This window comes from Canis lupus, chromosome 6, assembly GCF_003254725.2.
Source record: "Canis lupus dingo isolate Sandy chromosome 6, ASM325472v2, whole genome shotgun sequence".
In the NCBI taxonomy this organism is placed as follows: domain Eukaryota; kingdom Metazoa; phylum Chordata; class Mammalia; order Carnivora; family Canidae; genus Canis; species Canis lupus.
This window is the reverse complement of record NC_064248.1, coordinates 32,031,344-32,053,163: the sequence shown is the minus strand read 5'-3', so window position 1 is coordinate 32,053,163 and position 21,820 is coordinate 32,031,344. Positions and strand designations below refer to the sequence as shown.

Sequence of the window (21,820 nt, the reverse complement as noted above, 5' to 3'; positions counted from 1 at the left end):
ACTGCATTCCCTATGCTCAGTATTAAGTGAGATGTAAAGCAATAGAGTAGAATGATTTTAAGAGAATTAATTATCAGATTTTTAAAAAATTTATTAAGGCCCCCAGCCCCGCTCCAGATATTTTTTAAAAATATTGTCCAGAAGCTATGTTTCCATTGAATTATTTAACAGTATATTTCTACGGTATAACCAAAGGAGTTATATATGTGCAGTAATAGTTATCATCAAAGTGTAAATAGGATGTACATGTATGCCTACATCCCTCCCTGCCACTGACCTCCTGTACAAGTCCTGGCATTCACTGCCTAGAGGTAGCTCCACAGTTCCCACGTCCAAGATACTTCTTTTCTAGTTACTATTTTTTAAGTTATTTACACAGTCGTTAATTCACTACCTCTTCTTTTTATCATACATTTTCACCTCAAGACATCCAAAAAGCTTCGAAGTTGCAAAATAAAGACTGAGCTTTGTCCCCAGTAAACAGAGGCACCTTATAAAAAATTCACATGGAGAACTATGGACATAATCCCAAACTGTCCTCCAGGTGTGGAGACAATAGCAAAGGGCCCCTCTCGGCCCCCTTCCTTTTCGCCCTCTCCTACCACTGCAATGACTCAAGTTCAGAAACTCATCTAACACCAAGGGGTGGATGAACCAAAAATCCAATTTGGTGACTCCACTTTCGTCACTTACTTTCTTTAACAGCTAAAAAGACTAGGCATTGTAAAATTTGAACGTGTTGATCCTTTACATATACTATATACACCACAAATTAAAACAGAATGCACAGAACACAAAAGGATGACGGTTCCTCTTGTCTAACTATAAGCAGACTGGCATTGAGCCCTTGGCACTTCCTTCTCTTCCCTCTTCCCCGAACCAGCACGAACACAATGTGTTCTGCTCAGAGAGGTAGTCTGACCGTTCCATTTCCAAAATATACCACTTTGTGTGAATTTTAACAAAAGGATATTTATAAAATGTGTTATTTCGCTACCTCTGCTTTTAACGTACTTTATGTACTTCCAACCATCTAGAAGAGCTAATATGTTTCAAATAGGGACTTAAGTCTGCCCACTGTGTACACAGCAGTGTAGAATCAACTACACTACTGTGACAATAGTTATATCTGAAGGTGACTTCTGATTAGGGACGTTATAGCCCGGAATCCTTTGATTCCTTTTCTCCAAAAACGACCCACTGAACACGATGTGGTTTTATAATACCATTCCCAAAACCATTTCAGAAGACCATCTTTCTATGGACCCCTAACAACACAAAGTGAATAAAATCTGTTAGGTTACTAACTTTATGGTGGTCTCTGTTGGGGAAACAGAATTACAAATAAAATCTCCTCCCAACCCAGAAATCCTCTCCACCAAAAGTTTTTGAGAAAGAAAACAGCTTTATGACTGAATACGGATTAACCCAAGATGTGATGCTCATCACAGACAATCCACGGAGAGTCTAAAAAGACAGGAAGAAATCTCACCCTGTCTTCCTGGCAACACTTCTCACACCAACCAGATACAACCCATGACTTACATGTTCTAAAGATAAGTGATAATTATGCTCAAGTAAGAGGACCTGACAGCACCATTTGTCACACATAGTCCATCCTAGATTCACCTGGTAAATGAGGTGGCCATCTGGGTGTGCTAATTGGCTTTATCCAGAGGAAAAATAAACTTATTTCGAGCATTTATGACAGAAGGTAGTTTTGCAACTTGGTAGGCGCCCACTGAAGCTAGGCTCCTACCCTCCCACAGAAGCTGGGAGATATGGTGTGAGATCATAGAAAATATATATATTGGTCTCTGCCCCCAGTTCCTGGTACTGAGCTCCTGAAATCCTTTCGTTTCCTAAGTGATAAGAGCACTAGGAACATCTCCTGTTCTAATATTTGTCTTTAACTCTGTCCCTGACACAGAGCTTCTAAAACCCTTGTAAATTCCTAAGTGACTCTGGGTGGCCTCCTGGAGGGCTCTTGCTTGGGGGCTGGTCACCAGAAAGATGAAGCCAAGAGCAGAAGATTGGAAGTCTCAGCCCTATTCCCTATCCAACAGAGGAAATGGAGTTAATCATTGATCATGCCTATGTGAGACAGCCTCCTTGAAATCCCAATAGTGGGGACTTTGGGGAACTTCCAGATTGGCAAACATATCCATATACAGGGAGGGTAACGCAACCCAACTCATGGAGGCAAAAGCTCCTGCTCTTGGGACCCTCCCAGATCTGGTCCTATGTATTTCTTCACCCAGCTATTCAACTGTATCCTTTATCGTATCCTTCAATAAACTGGTAAACATAAGTACAGTAATCCCCCCCTTACCTGCAGGATATATATTCTGAGACCCCCCCACTGGATGCCTGAAACTCAGATAGTATCAAACCCTAAATATATTATGCTTTTTTCCTATACACATACACACTTATGATAAAGTTTAATTTATATATTAGGCACAGTAAGAGATGAACAACAATAACTAATAATAACATAGGACAATTATACCAGTAACTGTAATAAAAGTTACGTGAATGTGGTCTCTCTCTCAAAATACCTTAATGTACTGTATTTGCCCTTTTTCTTGGATGACATGAGGGGATAAAATGCCTACATGAGGAGATGAAGTAAGGGGGATGACTGTTGGCATTGTGATGTGCCCTTATGCTACTACTGACCTTCTGAGGATCCCTGAGAAGAAGGATCATCTGCTTCCCTACAGTGGTTGACTACTGGTCACTGAAACTGCTGAAAACCAAGCATTACTGAAAATGCTTCCCTGAATTTTGGGAGCTATTCTGGCAAATACTGGAACCTAAGAGAGAGGAGGTCATAGAAACCTCCGATTTGTGGCCAACTCACACAGGAGTTGTGGGTAACCTGGGGACCTGTCACTTACAGTTGGCATCTTAACTCAGAGGCGGTCTCATAGGACTGAACCCTTAACCTATGGGATCTAATGCTAACTCCAGGTAGACAGTGTCAGAATTGAGTTGAACTATAGGACACCTAACTGGTGTTACAGAATTACTTGGTGTGTGGGAAACCCCACAATTTGGTGACCAAAAAAAAAAAAAAAAAAAGAAAGAAAAAAATTTGGTGACCAGAAGTGTCATAAGAGAAGCATTCTGCATGAAAGTAAAGGAAACGAACAGAGAGAGAGAGTTGGAGGGTTTTCTGATACATATGGGCTACCACCCTTGATGGTTGCTTTTCAGAGATGGTTTCCAGGCCCTTGAAGAAGATAATCCTGGATGTACACACACTACAGCAAAGTTAAATGGAATGTATGTTACACACTGGGCAGTGTGTTACATGAAATCTTCTGGTATATGCCAGCAAAACACATCTTGCAATTTCTTTTCTCCCAAGACCCTCAACCCAAAACACAAGCCCCAAGAATCTACTGTTCACAGAGATAGTTTGACAATCCCATTTGCAAGAGATGATATATCTCTCATCAATTTTTAAAAACTGCTTATTGCAAAGCACCTGTGTGGCTCAGACACTTAAGCATCTGACTTCAGCTCAGGTCATGATCTCGGGGTCCTAGGATAGAGACCCATGTCTGCTTCCCTGCTCAGCGGGGAGTCTGCTTCTCCTGCCTCTCCCCCACCTCTCAACTGTGAGCTCTCTCTGTGTCAAATAAATAAATGAAATCTTTAAAAGAAAATAAAAAAACACTGCTTATTGTAGTAAAATATACATAACATTAAATTTACCATGTCTTAAAAAAAAAAAAAGGGAGTGGGGAGAGCCTGGCTGGTTCAGCCAGTGGAACATGCAACTCTTGATCTCAGGGTTGTAAGTTTGAGCCCCACACTGTGTATACACATTACTTAAAAATAAAATCTTTAAAATAATTGATCACATAAACATTTTAAAATCTCCAGTCCAGTGGCATAAAGTGAATTCACATTCTCATGCAACCATCACCAGCATCATCTCCGGAACTTTTTACCATCCCAAACTGAAATGCTGTACCCAGTCAACAAGAATTTCCATTAGCACAGTTCCCTCCAGCCCCTCATAACCACCATTCTACCTTCTATCTCTATGAATTTGATTATTCTAAATACTTCATATAAGTGGAATCATATAATATTCCCACCAATTTTCTTTTCCTTTTTTTTTTAAAGATTTTATTTACTTATTCATAAGAGACACACAGAGAGAGGCAGAGACGCAGGAAGAGGGAGAAGTAGGCTCCCTGCAGGGAGCCTGATGCAGAACTCGATTCCAGGACCCCGGGATCACGAACCTGAGCCCAAGGCAGACCCTCAAACGCTGAGCCACCCAGGCGTCCCATTCCCACCAATTTTCAAAAGCTATTTATAGGAGGGGAAAAGCTATTTAAAGGAGCTCCTTTGGTGGTTCAGTTGGTTAAGTGTCTGACTCTTGATTTTGGCTCAGATCTTGACCTCAAGGCTGTGAGTTCAAGCCCTGCATTGGGCTGTACACCTAACATGAAGCCTACCTAACAAATAAAGTAAATTTTTTAAAAAAGCTATTTACAGAACATTATTCTATCATTTCTAATTTTAGATCAAACACTTCTAAACATCCAGAAAGACTCGCTATTTCCAATAAGGACTGACTTATACACTACATATATACAGTACCGTTAAATAAAAGTGCACGCACTGAGCAATGGTTACAGCTGAGGTATCTTCTAAATGTGACCATTTGGGCCTTGAAATTCCTTCCTGACTTCCTTCTCTCCACCACAATTCAGTGGACAAGTACAAGCTTAGAGGTGGTTGAATAAATTCATATCCAAAAGTCATTTACAGAAAATAGGTTTCCCTGTACATTTCAACACAAACCGTACAAAATGTGCTAGTTTTTCTAAGTCTACTTTGCCATATTTTGGTGACCTCTTTACATCTAGAGACTAGATAGCATAAAATGAGGACTCATTTGTCTATTATACACCACTAGGTACACAGCAAAATAAGATGCACATAACATCCAAATACAGATTTGTCTGAAACTATCCAAATATGGACGTATTAGCATATCACTTTTTGTATTTCTTTTCCTCCTCAAAACTACTAAACAGGTATAGACAGTAGTATACTACTCACAGAGGTAGTTTAGCAATTAAATTTCTAAAAGGCAATATTTCCTATGAATTTTAGCACAAAGATACGTACATATTGATAGTTCACTACTTCTACTTTAAACATATGGCATTGGACACTGCAAAACATCTACACAGACTAGCTGTTTCACACAAGGACTACGTTTGTCCACTATATAGAGAGCAGTCCTGAGTAAATCGCACACATATAGCAACCTTTATAATCTAAAAGCATCTTCTACGTAATCTGAAAGTATCCTTTAGGTTCTGAGCTAGAACCCTTTATTCTTCTCTCTCCCCCCCACCAACCCAGTGTGTGGTACATGTTAGATGGCTGATTTGCACAAGCACACCCTGAATGCCCCTGTTAATCGCTATCTTGAGAATGTATGGATCCTGTGCTGTCTATATTCCCATCAAACAGAATATGTAGAAGAAAGTGTCATTCAGCTTTCAAGGTCAGGGGCTCTGGGGGTGGCTAACCCAGAGCATCTCCTTTGAAACAAAGAATGCCCAGATGGCAGGCCTTGATCTCACTGGAATGCTGGCCATGCAAGAAGGGAAAAGGCTACAGATAACTAACAAGGCTAATTGCTACACTATAAAACTTGCTACATGTAGATCTCAGCAGCAGATGTTTTTTCCAGTCAGATACTCCTGGTACCTAAGTTCCCCCAATACATGTATGTCTTCATTGCAGTCTCCAGGTCATTTCATAGGTCTTGTTGGGCCATCACCCACCCTTGACATAGACTCCAATGGAGTGTGGCTCTAAGTAGGCTATAAATGCTCAAATTCTCAGGAGACAGTCTTTCCTAGGAACTTTAACACAAAGCATACAAAATGTATTAGCCTAACATCTATATTCTAGTCATAAACTGCCAACCTCTTTAACATCCACAAAGACTAGATGCTGTAAACTAGGACTTGCTTGTCCATTACAGGCGCTGTTACACACACAGCAATGCAGAGCATAATGTTTGAACCAGAGGGATAATGGTTAATCCTAAGTATAAATACACTTGCATAGAGGCCTTTATATTTGCTTCGTCTGTCTTCTCCACCAAACTAGTGCCCAAACAATGTGTACTTAAGGAAGTGGTTTGGCCATTCCAAAACAAACAAGCGGTATTTCTTATTGTTAACCTTAACAACAACAACAACAACAACAAAAAAAAAAAAGAAAAGAAAAGAAAGAAAAAAGAAAAGAAAGCCCTAGCCAGTGATTTCAACAGCAAAATAGGTTTACTCAGGAATAGCAAAGAATTGCAATCCAGGACATGCATGCTACAGCAAAACCATGGGCAAATCTGAGCCAAAAAAGGAGAAGAACATTATTCCCTGGAGAAGAATGGGGAATTGGGAGGGATTGTTTTGAAGAAAGTCCACTGGAGAAAAGCAAGAATTCAGGGTGAGGACAGATTCTCATTGGCTGAGTGGCTGTGGCAGTCTATTGCTTATATAGGAGAGGCAATCACGTCTTTTCCTGTTGGGGCTTCTAATTGATGAGTCTTTCCTATTGACAATTCTTCCCCTCCAGTAATCGACCCAGAGTGGTACTGAAGCCAACATCCATCTTGTTAATTCAGATGAAAGAATGAACACTGGAGGCTAAATTGTCCCCAGGCACAGCTAGACTAGTTAAGGAACAAGCAGGCCTAGGTTCATGAGGCAGGCATGCTTGCTTAGGATTCAAGGAAACATGAAGGAATGCAACCCCACTAGTTTACCCATGTGTAGGTAATTAACTGGCACTACCCTAAAGATATAATCACCACATGTACCTAATAAAATTTCTTTTTTTTTTAAAGATTTTATTTATTTATTCATGAGAGACACGGAGAGAGCGAGAGAGGCAGAGACACAAAGGAGAAGCAGGCTCCATGCAGGGAGCCCGATGCAGGACTCGATCCCGGGACTTCAGGATCATGCCCTGGGCCGAAGGCAGGCACTAAACCGCTGAGCCACCCAGGGATCCCCCCCCTAATGAAATTTCTAACCTAATGGGCAAAGATATTTTTCAGATTCCAAGTTTCTTTTCCTTTATTATTTTTTAAATTTTTATTTTGAGAGAGAGAGAGATAGAAAGTGCAGGAAGGGTGGGGAGGGGCAGACAGATGGGGAGAGAACCTTAAGCAGACTCTGCACAGAATGCAGAGCGCGACTTGGGGCTCGGTTTCATGACCCTGAGATCATAACGTGGGCCAAAATCAAGTGTGGGATGCAAAACAGACTGAGCCACCCAGGTGCCCCCAGATTCCAAGCCTCTTGAGATAGAACAGACCTTTTTGTGACCAGATGAAGTGGCACCAGGAGTTACTAAGTAACATCTACTAACATGACTTTGTGGGCCTCCTATCAACATGGGACTCAGGAGACCATTGCCCTAAACTGTGCCTTTAAAATCAGGACTTCCTTCACTAAATCCTTCTTCTGGGTGGCACCACACCAATAAACAGCTTTCTACACTGCCAAAGCTCAGCGACAGTTTGGCTTTTTTATTGGCTTGCGGTGCATCAGGTTGACCAACCCTCCTTTTGTCCAGTTAGGGGATGAGCTCTCCTGTCTAGCTTCTTGCCTCCCTTTTAGTGAAGTTTCATTTTCATATTATACATTTGAACCAAAAAAATTTACGTAATGAATTATTGTACAAACTTCAGCCTTAACATATATCAGGCAGTTCTGGGCGTCTAAATAGAAAAGATAATTTAAGAAAAAGTACTAAGCACTGTCAACTGTACAAGGTGAGGAATAAAATATTACACACAGAACAATGGCTTTAATGTGATAGCATTTCCTGAATACAGCCGGCCTGACATAGAAGCTTCCTTTCTTTTTCCTCACACCCTTTGGCTTCACGTCCTCTAACCTGGGCGTGAACACAGAGGTGTGTAACACCTGACGTCGCTTCTAGAGGTCACCTAACAAGGCCTAGAGGTAGCAGAAACTTTCTTTTAAAAGGCTGGGGATGGGGCAGCCCATCCCAAGGGGTTTAGCACCTGCCTTCAGCCCAGGGCCTGATCCTGGAGAACCAGAATCAAGTCCCAAGTCGAACTCCCTGCATGGAGCCTGCTGCTCCCTCTGCCTGTGTCTCTGCCTCTCATAAATAAGTAAATAAGTAAATAAGTAAGTAAGTAAGTAAATAAATAAGGTGGAATAAATATTTTAAAAAAATAAAATAAAAAAATAAAAGGCTGGGGATGGGGGACAGGAGAGCCACTTTATCCTCTTTCGGGCACAGACCTTCTGTAATCAGCCAGCAGAGGCTCCCAAGGGGGGCAGCCCTGCCCACAGGCCCAGGGCGCTGCCTTCGGCCGCCACCTGCGGCCACCAACGGTTCCAGCTCCTGCTGCCATGTGGTCTGTGCACCTGCTGCTGGAAGGTCTCACCCACACGGTCTGGGATGGGGGTCATTAGCCTGATAGAGGTGGCCAGCTGGCGGCCCAGGCCCGCGCTCCCCTACCACTCTGCGTTCCTGAGTCTCTGGTCCACGTTCCCTGCCACTGACGACCACGTGTGTCCCTGGCGGCCCAACTGCGACCTGCCACCGCAGGTCCCTGGCGGTGGGATGGAGGGGTGGCCACCGCAGGCCTCGCATCTCCCCCTCATCCCGGTGCCTGTGCCCCCAAATGGGCATCCCTATTGTTCCTTTTTTAACTGCAGTGGAGCAAACACAATCCGCGGAAGTTGTTAGCACTGAATGACCTTGTGTTTCCACCCCACATTTTGGAGTCACTCTGGATTGGCAGGATCTGAGTCACTGCACTGGGGAAGTGAAAGGAAGCGAAGCTGGCATCCATGTGGTCAGAGCAGATGAAGGAATCAACACGCAAGGTCACACTGTCCCCAGGCTCGGCAGGGCCTGCCAAGGAACTTGTAGGGCTAGGTTCAGCAGATAGGAATGCTTGCATATTCAAAGAACATGTAGGAATGCAACCCCACGAGCTCAGGCCTATCAAAGCCCTTTAGGCAGCTTACCCACTTATAAGTAGCTCATCAGCACCACCCTAAAGATAGCATCAGCACAGTGTACCACTTTGACATTTTTAACCTAAAAAAACCAAAGCTATTTGTCAGATTCCAGGTCTCCTGTGATGGAACACACCTTCCTGCGACCAGATAAAGTGGTACCAAAAGTTATTAAGTAATATCTACTAACAGGATTTCAGGAGCTTCTCATCAATAGCATTTACCTTCTCAGGAGATCCATGCCCCAAATTATGCCCTTAAAAACTCTCACTTGCAAACTATGGGGGAGTTTGGGACTTTTAAGCATTTACTCCCATTCTCTTGGGTGATACCACGCCAATAAATGACCTTTCTTCACTTCAAAAGCTCAGTTGTCAATTATTATTGGTGTACTGAGCAACAGGAGGCAGTGGGGGTCAAGGAGGTTCTCATTTGGTTCAGTTACAGGAACACTATTTTGTGATGGCTAACTTTTTCTAGATTTTGGGTACTTTGGATTTTTTTTTTTCAAAGATTTTACTTATTCATGGAGACACACAGGGAGAGAGAGAGAGAGAGAGAGAGAGACAGAGACACAGGCAGAGGGAGAAGCAGGCTCCATGCAGGGAGCCTGATGTGGGACTCGATCCCATGACCCTGGGACCTCATCCCGAGCCAAAGGCAGATGCTTAACTGCTGAGCCACCCAGGCCTCCCAACTTTGGATTTTTTTCTGTTACTTGCAAAACAAATAAAATCTGCAAAACAGATAAAAATCTGTCTTCCTGGAACAACTTCCCTTTTAGAACACTTCCCTTTTTGAGCAACTTCCCATGAATCCATCATTTGGCAATTACTGTCAAAATCTGACATACAGAGAGCATTTAGCTGAAGACTTTTTTCACTCATAGGTCCTTAATTTCTAGAACTAGGAGGGCAAGACTGAAAAGATATTGATTATATGAGAAAAAAAGGAGGGCATCATTTCATGTCCTCTGATTAGCAATTGATTAAGTAAATTATGTCAACACAACAGCACACAGTACAGGTTTTAAGAATGAACTAGCTCTACACTGATGTGGAAAGAACATATTATATCTTGATTAATAAAAGGTAAGATGAGCCCATTCATGCAATAATAAAAACTCTAAATTTGTGTTTATGTATAGAAGTGTGTGCATGTAAATAGGAAAAAGTCTGGAAAGCATGTTAAGAAGGTTAGAGTAGGGATGTGGTTAAGCTCAGTTGTGAGTAAGGGATCTCAGGGGCACCTGGGTGGCTCAGTGGTCTGCCTTTGGCTCAGGTTGTGATCCCGAGGTTCTGGGATCAAGTCCCACTTTGGGTACCCCGCAGGGAGCCTGCTACTCCTTCTGCCTATGTCTCTGCCTCTCTCTCTGAGTCTCTTATGAATAAATAAATAAAAATCCTTAAAAATAAAAAAAGAAGAAGGGATTTCAATGTTGATTGTATAGAATGCTATATGCTTTGCATTTCATAAGGATGTATATGAATAATAACTGGGTACTTTTAAAAAATCAAAATCATATCATGTACTTGGGGTAGTTTTAAAATATGCCTCCAGGGGCACCTGGGTGACTCAGGTGGTCAAGCCTTTGACTCTTGATTTCAGCTCAGGTAATGAATGATCTCAGTCAGGGTTGCGAGATCAAGCCCCGTGTTGGCTCTGGCTCTGTGCTTGGGTGTGGAGCCTGCTTAGGATTCTCTCTCCTTCTGCCCCTCCACCTCCACCTCTCTCCCTTTTTCTCTCAAACAGACAAACAAAAAGAAACAAAACAAAACAAAACAAAACATGTCTACACATTCTAGAATATTCTTCCATTTAAGTGGTAAAATTTAATTCCCTTCCTCATGAATATCAGATGTTCCAGGTAACTTGTACTTTCCTGCATAGACCTGGAATCAACTATTTCTCCAAGAAGCTCTGGTTTCTTGCAGTGGGAAGTAATATATACAATGAACACTGGGAGAGTCAGTTGCCACTAGATTGGTCTTGTTTCTTGGCTTTTCTGTGGGGAAATTTAGAAATACATTATTTCTTTTTGTTTTCAAAAGAATTATAAATTCACAGTGTACAAAAAAGCTATTCGGATGAAGGTGCTTTTATGATGTAGATGAATAGACAATACCGCATTCTTTTTTCAATGGTATTTTTAAAGTTTAGTTGCTAAGGACACACCATCAAATAATTTTTTCTTGTGGTAATGAATCTTCTATTTTAGTTAGAAAGACAGAAACAATTATTCTCTCTTTTTCTAATATAGTTACTTGTCTCTGAATCATTCAAATTAAATTGAGCTGTTGCATAACCAAAATTAGTATCTTTTTTGGTCTAGCTAAATATTTTTAAAATAATATTTTTTGAGACGGAAAAGTAAAAAGAACAAAAGTATTCTACAATCCCGGCACTCAGAAGATTACTATTACTATTTTTAATAAAAATTATACATACACATGATAGACAGTACTTGTCAAAGTATTAACTATTTATGGATTGAAAGATTCAGTACTTTTAAGAGTCTCATGCTCTACCGACTGAGCTAGCCGGGCTGATTCAGTACTTTTAAGATGTCAATTCTCCCGTATTTGTCTATGTATTCAATATAGTCAAAATCAAAATCAGTGTACTTCTTTTTTTATATAAAGTAACAAGTGGATTTTATATTTTTATGGAAATGAGAAGGACCCAGGATAGGCAAGTGGTTTTGAAAAAGAAAAACAAACTTGGAGGATTTATACCCTCTAAATTTGAGACCTATTATAAGGCCATAGTAATCAAAACCATAGGATGCTGGCATGAGGATAAATATATAAATCAATAGGTACACATAGGGAGTCCAGAAACAGATCCATATACATATGGTCAATTGCATTTGATAAAGGTGCAGAGTAATTCAATGAGGGAATAGTGTTTTCAACAAATGTTACTAAAACAAGAAAAAACAGTATGAACAAAAGAATGACCCTTGATCCTAACCTCACACCATCTACAAAAATTAATGGAAAACTGATCTAGAACTAAATATAAAAACTATAGCTATGGGGTGCCTGGGTGGCTTAGTGGTTGAGCATCTGCCTTTGGCTCAGGGCATGATGCTGGGATGGAGTCCCTCATCGCGCTCCCTGCAGGGAGCCTGCTTCTCCTTCTGCCTATGTCTCTGCCTCTCTGTATCTCTCATAAATAAATAAAATAAAATCTTTTTTAATAAAGCTATAGCTATAAAATGTCTAAAAGAAAACATAGGGGATCCCTGGGTGGTGCAGTGGTTTGGCGCCTGCCTTTGGCCCAGGGCGCGATCCTGGAGACCCAGGATCGAATCCCACATCGGGCTCCCGGTGCATGGAGCCTGCTTCTCCCTCTGCCTGTGTCTCTGCCTCTCTCTCTCTCTGTGTGTGACTATCATAAATAAATAAAGAAAAAATAAAAATAAAAAATAAAAGAAAACATAGGAGTGTATCTTTGTAACCTTGATTGCCTGCATTCGGTGAACTATGGATGACTGACCATATCTGACCCACTACCCATTTTTGTAAATAAAATTTTATTGGAACACAGCCATGCTCATTCAATTATGTACTGCCTATAGCTGCTTTCACACTACAATAGCTGACTTGAGCAGTCGTAACAGAGATCATATGAACCACAAAGCCTAAAATATTTACTTTTTGGCCCTTAGAGAAAAACTTTTGCTGACCTTTAAAGTTAATGTATATTTATTATATATATTTAGCAGTTCCACTCCCAGGTAGGAAAAAGAAAAAAAACATATTCCCTGAAAGACTTAAACACAAATGTTCAGAGCAACTTTATTCATAATAGATAAAACTGGAAACAACTCAAATGCCTATCAGCAGGTAAATGGATAAACAAAGTGCAGTTCATCCATACAATAAAATGCTACTCCCCATTAAAACAGAAAAAAAAAAGTATTAAACACACAGCACATAGATGAATCTCAAAAATATTATGCTGGGGGCACCTAGGTGGCTCAGTGGTTGAGTGTCTGCTTTTGGCTCAGGTCATGATCCCAAGGTCCTGGGATTGAGTTCCGCATCTGGCTCCCTGCAGGGAGCCTGCTTCTCCCTCTGCCTGTGTCTCTGCCTCTCTCCGTATCTTTCATTAATAAATAAAATCTTTTTAAAAAATTATGCTGAATGAAAGATATAAAAGAGTATACACCATGTAATTCCATGTATATGAAGTTCTAGAATAGGAACAATGAATATATTTTGATTGAAAGCAAATCAGGGGTTTCCTGGGATGGGGAATCAGAGTTTGGGGGTGACTGCAAAGGACACAAGGGAATTTTGGGGAGGAGAATATTCTTGACAATGGTGGTGGTTACATTTCTCAGAACTCACTGTAATTTAAAATGTGTATTTTATGTTATTTTTATGTTCATAAAGTTGATTTTAAAAGTAAAAAAATGGGACGCTTGGGTGGCTCAGCGGTTAAGCGTCTGCCTTTGGCCCAGGACATGATCCTGAGTCTGGGGATCAAGTCCCACACTGGGCTCCCTGCATGGAGCCTGCTTTTCCCTCTGCCTGTGTCTCTGCCTCTCTCTCGCTCTGTGTCTCTCTTGAATAAATAAAATCTTTAAAAATAAAAAAATAAAAAACAAATAAAATAAAAGTAAAAAAAAAAAGTGAATGAATCAAACTTGAAATTCATACCATAGAAACAAATATTAAAGTCTCACTTAGTACAACACTTGTAATAATCTATGCAGAAACATATTTAAGTTCTGAAGCCTACTTCTGATATAATAAGCACCTTAGAGATTAACCTTGATCCCCTTGATCCCCTTGAATAAATGGTTAGGAATGTTCTGAGTAGGTTTGTGCTAGTTACCAACTGACAAGCATAAAATAACATAAATGTTTTGGGTTCTTTTTTTTTTTTTTTTTTTTTTTTTAATGTTTTGGGTTCTGCTGTAAAGATTTCCCATCAAACACACTGCAGATCAGAGACAGGAGAAGTAAATGGTAAACAGGCAGACATGTAACAGTCAGTCTTCCTCCTAGGGAGGGCCATAATGCTATAAAGACTCTCTCAAATCAGGAGAGGGAAAAAGAAAAGCTTCACAGAGTCCACATTCTAGTGCGGCTTTATCATCAATAGTCACACAACCATGGAGGATGTCCAGGGAACCAACACCTAGTATCGTTGCCTGTTTGCACAGTTATTAGCCTGTGGATGTTTCCATAAACTTTGCCATCAAAGACACCTTACGTTCCTAAACATCTTTGTGGCATCTTTGTGGCATCAAAGACACCTTACGTTCCTAAACATCTTTGTGGGCATCTTTTAATCACAGCACCCTCCCCAACTCTGATACCCATCTGTGGTGAATGCCCTAAAATGAGAACTTTGACAGGAATGGAATAATTTCAGAATTGGCAGGCTGAATGCATCCTAAACATATCTAAGCTCTTTCCATTTAAGTTGCTAAATGGATCATCCTTTATCAAGATTAGACTTGGATTATGTATGATTTGTTGTCTGTGAAGTCAGTAGGAAAGCACAAGTGTAGGAAAATTCTGTGGTCCTAATAGCCTTGTATTGATTCTATTTTCTGCTCTGTATTTCATCTATCTCTGCTCCGATTGTTATTATTTCTTCCTTCTGGTGGCTTTTTTTTTTTTTAAGATTTTATTTATTTATGAGAGACACAGAAAGAAAGAGAGAAGCAGAGACACTGGCAGAGGGAGAAGCAAGCTCCACGCAGGGAGCCCAATGTGGGACTTGATCCCAGGACCCCAGGATGACGCCCTGGGCCGAAGGCAGGCGCTAAACCGCTGAGCCACCCAGGGATCCCTAGCTTTTGGTTTTAGTTTAGGAACTTTTTCCAGTTCCTTAAGGTGTAAAGTTTGGTTATTTATTTGAGATCTTTCTTCTCACATAGGCATTTAGATCTCTAGATTTTTCTCAGAACCCTGTTTTCTCTGCAACTCCCCTCTCCCTCTCCCCGCAACCCCTAAGTTTTGGTTATTGTGTTTTCATTTTCACTCATGTCAAAGTATTTTCTGATTTCCTCTTTGGCCCATTGGTTGTTTAAGAACATGTTGGTTAAGTTGTACATACACGGGTGCTTTTCTGGTTTTCCTTCTATTACTGATTTCTAGTTTTATTTCACTGTGGCCAGAGGAGATCCTTTTGTGATTTCAATCTTTTTCAATGTTTCTAAGACTTGTATTGTGGCCTAACATCTGGTCTGTCCTGGAGAACTGTTCCGTGTGCATGTGAAGGTGATCATTTTCCTGTTTTGATATGGGATATCCTTCACAGGTCTGTTAGGTCTGGTTAATTTATACTGTTGTTCAAGCCCTCTATTTCCTTACTGACCTTCTTTCAGTTGTTCTAACCATTGTTGAAAGTGGCATCTCCCGTGACTGTTGCAGAATTGTCTATTTCTCCCTTGTGAGTGAATATGTTTATGACTGGATGGACCGATCTTTTTATTAATATTTAATATCCTTCTCTGTCTCTTGAAACAGTTCTTGACTATAAATCTATTTTGTCTAATATTGGTATAGCCACCCCACATGCTCTTTTGGTTGCTGTTTGCCTGGAATTACCTATTTTCAATCTACTTGTGTCTTTAGATCTCAGCTGAGTCTCTTAGCATATAATGGGGTCATGGTAATGGTTGTTTTTTAATCTATTCTGTCAAACTAGCTCTACTTTTTTTTCCCCTAAGATTTTACTTATTTATTTAGAGAGACTGAGCGGGGGGGGGGGTGGGGGTGGGGGGGTGGGGAGGAGCCGAGGGGAGATAGAGAGTCCGAGCAGACTCCCTGCTGATCATAGAGCCCAATGTGGGGCTTAATCTCACAACCCTGAGATCATGACCTGAGCTGAAAACAAGAGTTGGACACTGAACGGACTCAGCCACCCAGGTGCCCCAATCTATCTCTACCTTTAGAGAGTTTAATCCATTTACATTTAAAGTAGCTACTGATAAGGAAAATCTTATTGTTCTCCATTTGCTATTTCTCTCTTTTTTTCTTGTCATTCTTCAGTATCTCCAATCCTGCCTTCTTCTGTTTACATGATTTTTTTATAGTGTACCTTTTTTTTCCATTCTCATTTCCTTTTCTCTGAACATGTTAAACGTTATTGTCTTACTAGTTACCCTGGGAGATTATAGACTCTTAAACCTATTACAATCTATTTTGCATTAATATCACCTTAACTTCAATAGTACACAAACCCTGCTTTTATACAGCTCCTTCCCTCCCCTTGTATCTCAACACAAATTTCATCTTTACATATTGGCTTTATCTAAAGTCAACTGATTTGTAGCTATCATTAAATCTACAAAATATATTCACAACAAAATCTAGAATGGTATTTGATCAAACAACTGAGCACACAGCCTTGCCAAGTAGACACATAAAATTTAACCATCACAATAATCATACTAAAAACAAAAAAAAACAAAAAAAACTTCACGATAATAATAAATTGTCTAACTCCAGAAATGTTCTTCAGTCTACAGTATTGAGAACTATATATAATCCTGACTTCTTTTTTTTTTTTTTAAGATATATTTATTTTAGAAAGAGAATGAGAAAGAGCATGCACAATGCACACAAGGGGAGGGGCACAGGGAGAAAAGAATCTCAAGCAGACTCCCCCTGAGCATAGCCCCTGATGTAGGGCTTGAGTTCACCACCCTGAGATCATGACCTGAGCTAAAATTACCAGTCAGATATTCAGATATTTAACCAACTTAGCCACCCCAGCACCCTTATAATATTGACTTCAGACGTTGTATTTTATGGCTGCTAAAATTCTCCAGTAGATAAAGTAGTAACAATTTGTATGTTTTTTAAATATTTTTTTCTTAATTATGTAGGCTCTACACCCAGTGAGGCTCAAATCGACAACTTAGACATTGAGACGCACTCTCCACCAACTGAACCATCCAGGTACCCCAACGTGTATGTTAAGGTAGGAATGTTGACAGATAGGTTAGGAAAAAGGCAAAAAAAACTGGTTTTTAGTAGTGCCCATTTAGTAATCACATGAATAGCTCTCCACAAAAAAATAGTGATAAACATTCATTGAGCACCTACTGTGTGTTAAATGCTTTATTATAGGCTTTACATGGATTTAATCCATGTAATTTAATCCATGCAACAATTCTAAACGGTTGCTTCCCCCCCCCCCCTTTTTCTAAGAGGTAACTTTTTACTATATTTCTTGTATTGGTAATTTCCACTTTACAGATAAGGAAACTGAGGTATAGCTTAGAGTACAATCAAGAAAATAGAAACCACTGCAGAAATGTCAAGCATAATGATATTTTGTGCAGAGAATTTGGTGCTTAAAATTCTTTAGGAGGAAAAAAGCCTTTGGAAGGGCCAGAGGGGTGACTGTTACATTGGTTTTATTTGAGCCACAGCTTCTATGTTCTAAGGAGTAGGGAAGCTGATGCTGTTGCTGCCAAAAAAGTTCAGAAAAAAACACATTTGATTGTCACAGCTGCCTTATATCACTGAAGCAGGGACTGGCAGGGAAGAGAGCCAAAGCCCAAGCAAAATATACAGAATGGCAATTTATGTCTTTCTTCTACTTTCCAAAACTCAGAAAGCGTTGTCCTACTTGGCAAAATGACAATAAATCCAGAGCAGTGGCCATGGGGCATCTGGGAAACGCAGCTCCCAGGATTCTAGCCGTGGCCCTGGGATTGCTGAGAGGGGTATGAGAAAGAATGCTAGTATTAATTTTCTATTGTCCCCGTAACCAATCACTACAAATTTAGTGGCTTAAAACAATGCTCAGTTGTCGTGTCACAGTTTTATAAGTCGGAAGCCCAGTGGACTCAGCCTGTAGAGCATGTAACTCTTGATCTCAAGGTCGTGAGTTCACGTCCCATGTTGTGCATACAGCTTACTTTAAAATAAAAAAAAAAAAGGCACACAATTATACTATTACCCTAAATGGACATGACATTTCTAAAGGCTACTTCTCACTCTTTGAATTAAGTCCAAATTCTTTATCTGGCTCCAATTCACTTGCCTCCCATACCCTCTCTTTTTTTCTCAGCAACCCTATGTATACTCTTCAACTATATTGAAAATCATTTTTCCAAAACAAAAACAGTTGTGCAAGGATTGGCGCTGGTTTGCATTTTTCGCCCATTTCCTTAGTGTTTGACCTCAGATCATCGGATTCTCGTGTCTGTTTCTGCCTTTGTAGATGTTGCAATAGCACCTAACACTTTTCCAGAAATTTCTAGAAAAATCCACTGAACACACCTGAGACCACTGGAACGAAAATGGGAAAAAAAAAAAAAGGGGGGGGGGTAAGGGGGACAAATAACGTCTATTAAAAAAAAAATAGTATTGACTTTGCGGACACCCTCCCCCCCTTCCAGAATCCCTGGACCTGGTTTTGGGAACCCACTGGGTACTTTATTGTGCTCATGACCCAGCCTGCTGGAATGTCAGGCCTCCTCTCCTTTTTCTCGTGGCCAGTGACTGTTCCAAGGCAGGGCAGCTCTCTCTTGGCGACCAGAAGGGCTTTACCGCACAACTGACCCTTGTTCGTTGGGTCAGCCTCGAGCACAGAGAGGGCACTCAGGACTGCCTGGACGCACAGCAATCCCACCGAGGGCCATTAACCGCCTCAGGAAACCCAATGCAGCCTGGGGGCGGGGGGGTGCATGGTGGGTGGGGGATGGGGGGTGGGAGAGGGGCAGGTTCCCAGGACAAACTGCAGGAAACTCCAGAAAATGCCACTGGGTGGGCCTGGCCCGCCGGCCCGGCTCGCACAATTTAAGGAGCGGCCCCCCCCAACTCCGCAATCCCGGTAAATAAAATGCTAAAGGCCAGAGTGTGAACATTCAAATGGGTTTTTGCAAACAAGGTTGCCCTGGTAACGCCAACAGCGTCGCACGAGCTCCGCGGAGCAGCAGCCCGGCCCCGCCCCCTTCTCAGGCCCCGCCCCCTTCTCAGGCCCCGCCCCCGCCCCGGCGGCTATGGCGGGGAGCGAGCTGCCGGCACCCCGCAGCCGACTTCCACACCTCCGGCCGCGGCCCCCTCCCAGCCCCGCCCACCCCGCCCGGGCGCCCCTGATTGGCTGCGCCGCCGCATGTTGGCGCCGTCATTGGCTGCGCCTCCGGCGGGGGGCGGGCGCGGGCAGACTCACCTCGGCGCGCGCTGGCTGGAGCCTCATTGTGCGCGGCGATTGCCGTCGGCGGGGCTGCCGTGGCGGGAGGCGGCGGGCGAGCGCCGCCCGAGGTACGTTGGCGCCGGCGGGAGCCCCGCGCGAGCGGCGGTTGGCCGGGTCGGCGGTTGCGCGGGCCGCGCGCCTCTGCAGGGCCGGGCCGCAGTGACCCGGGGACGCCGCGCGAGCCGGGCGGTCGTGGTCGTGGTCGCGGTCGCGGCGGCGGCGGCGGCGGCGGGGCGGGGCGGAGCGGAGCGGCCCCGGGGCTCCCACTGGCGGAGGAGATGCCCGCGGCGGGCGGCTGCACGGTCCGCGGCGCTTCCCGAGGGGGCGGGCGGGGGGCGGCGGCGTGCGCCCCGCCGGGGCGGGCGGGGGAGGGGCGGGGTCGCGCCTCCCGAGGGACTCGGCGGCGGCCCGGGGATTCCAACTTCCGCGTAAGTACCGCGTCGGGGGCGCGGCTGGGCGGGCCAAGCGGGGGCCGGCGGGGCCGGGACAGACAGAGGGCGGTGGGGGGCGAGGCGAGGCGAGGCGGGCCCTGCTCTGGCCGGGGGTCCGACGGCGCGGCTGGGGCGCGGCTGGGGCGCGGCTGGGGCGGGGCTGGCGCGCACGTGGCTCCAGCCCTCGCCGACGGGGCCCTTCCGCCCTCGCTTTTAAGGCCCACGGTGAAGTCCGTGCCTACCTCCGCCTCTGAGATTGCTGTCTGCCCCCGACCATCCGCCCCCGCATCCATCCCCCCACCCACCCCCTTCCATCCCCTCACCCACCCCCCTCCACCACCCATCCACCCCATCTATCCCCCATTCTTCCCCGTCCACCCCCCTCCATCCCCCCATCTAGCCCCCTCATCCCCCATCCTTCTCCATCCAGCCCCCTCCATCCCCCATCCTTCCCCCCATCCAGCCCCCTCCATCCCCCATCCTTCCCCCATCCTTCCCCCATCCACCCGTCTCCATCCCCCATCCATCCCCTTCCATCCCCCATCCACCCCCCTCCATCACCCATCCACCCCATCTATCCCCCATTCTTCCCCGTCCACCCCCCTCCATCCCCCCATCCAGCCCCCTCATCCCCCATCCTTCTCCCATCCAGCCCCCTCCATCCCCCATCCTTCCCCCCATCCACCCTCCCTCCATCCCCATCCAGCCCCCTCCATCCCCCCTGCTTCCCCCATCCTTCCCCCATCCACCCGTCTCCATCCCATCCATCCCCTTCCATCCCCCATCCACCCCCTCCATCCCCCCTCCATCACCCATCCACCCCATCTATCCCCCATGCTTCCCCCGTCCACCCCCCTCCATCCCCCCATCCAGCCCCCTCATCCCCTATCCTCCCATCCAGCCCCCTCATCCCCCATCCTTCTCCCATCCAGCCCCCTCCATCCCCCATCCTTCCCCCTTCCCCCCCATCCATCCCCCATTCTTCCCCCATCCACCCGTCTCCATCCCATCCATCCCCTTCCACCCCCCATCCACCCCCCCCATTTATCCCTCCCCTCGTCCATCCCCCTACCGGCTCTGCCTCCCGTTCTGGCAAAGTTGGAGGCAGTGTGCAGTGCAGAGAGGACGAAGCGGTCGGTAGGGTTTGAAAAACGTGCCTTCCCGCGCCGCCTTGCCTGTTTGGGTGCCTGAAAGACGAAGCCGCTGCCTGTCGGGGGCTCCAAGCCGAGCTCGCTCCGCCGGCCCTAGCGACGCGTGTGTGCGCGAGGCCCCTTAGAAGGGAAGCGGTGCAAGGGCTTGCGTCCTGTCCTCCGCAGCCGGGCTGTGCGGTCTCGGCAGGCTGGGCGTCCGTGTTCGCCCCGCAAGGATTTTGTCCTGAGTCTGACTCGTAGCCCTTTAAGCCACCCGCAAGACGCAGGTGTTTGCAAAGCAAGCGGTGAAGAGCAGTCAAGGCGTAACTTCTGTCCCGCGAGAGCTATTGAGAATGCAAAAAGGCAGCGCCTCTGAATCGAGGATTGATTACGTGGAGTTCAGGCCTCTGTGAAGTAGGCCTGCGTAGTGGGCCCTGCAGTGCAGGTGGAGAGTTGTTGGGTCTGGCCCGAATCAAAGTCGACCTAACGCGCAGTCCTGTCTGCAGATTTTTACAGACCTCCTAGGGCCGACTTCTGCCCCCAAACAGAGAGGCACGGACAGTGCCGTGTCGGAAATGAATTCCGTCTTCCAAGACCTGGCGCGTCTGGCTGGGTACATCTTGAATTCTGCTGCTTTACCTTATTGACGCCTGTACGTCACCTCGGCTTTCTGTCCACTGTATTTCCTTGCTACTCAATATCTTGAATTTGGTATGAAAATACTGTGTGCCCCCCACACCTTTGCTTGTGCATGCCCTGTAATTATCTTGTAGTGGGTGGGTACAAATGTATTGCATTTCATGTAATCAGATTTTTCGTCATCTGTTACAAATAAAGATGAATTTTATAACTGAATGTGCAAGAGTGTTAATTCTCATTAAGTTGAGGAAGATTATAGTAAATCTAAAAAATAACTATACCTTATTTTGTCTCCTATTCTTGCATCACTTACATACTCAGTCCTCTGAGGTTTTTTTTTTTTTTTTTTTTTAAAGATGTTATTTAAGAAGAGAGCAGGAGCAGG

The 21,820-nt window shown here is 44.2% G+C and overlaps 2 protein-coding genes across 5 annotated transcripts in view; one reads left to right on the top strand and one right to left on the bottom strand.

The window, feature by feature from the left end:
• The window catches only part of GRIN2A (glutamate ionotropic receptor NMDA type subunit 2A), a 546,872-nt gene extending 525,695 nt beyond the window's left edge, over positions 1-21,177 (bottom strand). The window contains exon 1 of the mRNA XM_025416531.3: positions 20,739-21,177. The gene's annotated coding sequence lies outside the window, so the exon portion shown is untranslated. The remainder of the gene's footprint in view (positions 1-20,738) is intronic.
• ATF7IP2 (activating transcription factor 7 interacting protein 2) overlaps positions 19,177-21,820 on the top strand; it is a 55,379-nt gene continuing 52,735 nt past the window's right edge. The window contains exon 1 of one of the 4 annotated variants that reach the window (XM_049111409.1): positions 19,177-19,303. The gene's annotated coding sequence lies outside the window, so the exon portion shown is untranslated. The other 3 variants (XM_049111412.1, XM_049111411.1, XM_049111410.1) reach the window with 3 other exon arrangements.